This window comes from Lepus europaeus, chromosome X, assembly GCF_033115175.1.
Source record: "Lepus europaeus isolate LE1 chromosome X, mLepTim1.pri, whole genome shotgun sequence".
NCBI classification, from domain to species: domain Eukaryota; kingdom Metazoa; phylum Chordata; class Mammalia; order Lagomorpha; family Leporidae; genus Lepus; species Lepus europaeus.
This window is the reverse complement of record NC_084850.1, coordinates 216,875-218,471: the sequence shown is the minus strand read 5'-3', so window position 1 is coordinate 218,471 and position 1,597 is coordinate 216,875.

Here is a 1,597-nt window from a genome sequence, read left to right as displayed (position 1 = left end):
AGGGAGGGAGGGAGGGAGGTAGGGATGGAGGGAGAGGTCTTCCATCCACTGCTTCTCTCAATTGGCCACAACAGCCGGAGCTGAGCCAATCTGAAGCCAGGAGCCAGGATCTTCTTCCAGGTCTCCCATGTGGGTGCAGGGACCCAAGGACTTGGGCCATCTTCTACTGCTTTCCCAGGCCATAGCAGAGAGCCGGATCGGAAGTGGAGCAGCCGGGTCTCGAACTTGCGCCCATGTCTAAGCCAGTCTTAAACACAATCACAAACGGGGTCACACCATCCTCACGGTTCTCCATCAGAGCAGCCTGCCATCTGGATTTATGTGTTTACCCACATAGAATCACTTTTTCGAATTAGCAAGCATGTGCCTGATTTGTTCTGCAGCCCTGTCATGAAAGGTTTTACTCTTTCTGGTCTCTGTTCTTCTAGTTTGCCTGTGATTGATTTCATGTCATCTTTGATGTACTACTTTTTTTAAGTGCAAAACAAATGCCTAGTTTTTTCATGATGCAGATTTTACATGAACACCTTGAAGGCCCATTGTATGTGTGGATTACAGATTTTAGTGTATCAAAAAAACCTTATTTTTAATTCCATTTTTACACAAGTCTTTTGCTGTACTCTTACATTAAAAGTGATAAAGCATAGCAATTCTGAAAATACACATTTAAGTCTAGACATTCTCTATTTTTAAAAAAGATTTATTTATTTATTTGAAAGAGTTACACAGAGGAGAGGCAGAGAGAGAGAGAGGTCTCTCACCTGCTGGGTCACCCCCTATTGGCCGCAATGGCTGGAGCTGCACCAATCCGAAGCCAGGAGCCAGGAGCCTCTTCTGGCAGGGGCCCAAGGATTTGGGCCATCTTCCACTGCTTTCCCAGGCCATAGCAGAGAACTGGATCAGAAGTGGAGCAGCTGGGACTGGAACTGGTACCTATATGGGATTTAAAACCACTGTGGTGGTTTTACCCACCACACCACAGCACCAGCCCTGATATTCTCTATTAAATGACAGAATTCCCCTAGTAGGCAAGAAAACAAATTTGACATATATAAAATTTAATTTTTAAACATTTATTTGAATGAGATCTTTTATCTGCCATTTAACTTCCCAAATGCCTGTCATACTTAAGGTTGGCCACTCCAAAGCCAGGAGCCAGGAACAAAAGCCAGGTCTCCCACATAAGTGGCAGGGTTCCAACTCTTCAGCCAGGGTACATATTAGCAGGGAGGTGAAATCAGAAAGTGGAGCAGGGGCCGACGCCACGGCTCACTGGACTAATCCTCTGCCTGCGGCGCACACCGGATTCTAGTCCCGGTTGGGGCACCGGTTCTGTCCCAGTTGCTCCTCTTCCAGTGCAGCTCTCTGCTGTGGCCCGGGAGGGCAGTGGAGGATGGCCCAAGTGCTTGGACCCTGCACCCACGCGGGAGACCAGGAGGAAGCACCTGGCTCCTGGCTTCAGATCGGTACAGCACGCCGGCCGCAGCGGCCATTGGAGGGTGAACCAACGGAAGGAAGACCTTTCTCTCTGTCTCCTTACTAACTGCCTGTCAAAAAAAAAAAAAAGGAAAGTGGAGCAGGGACACAAACCAGGCAC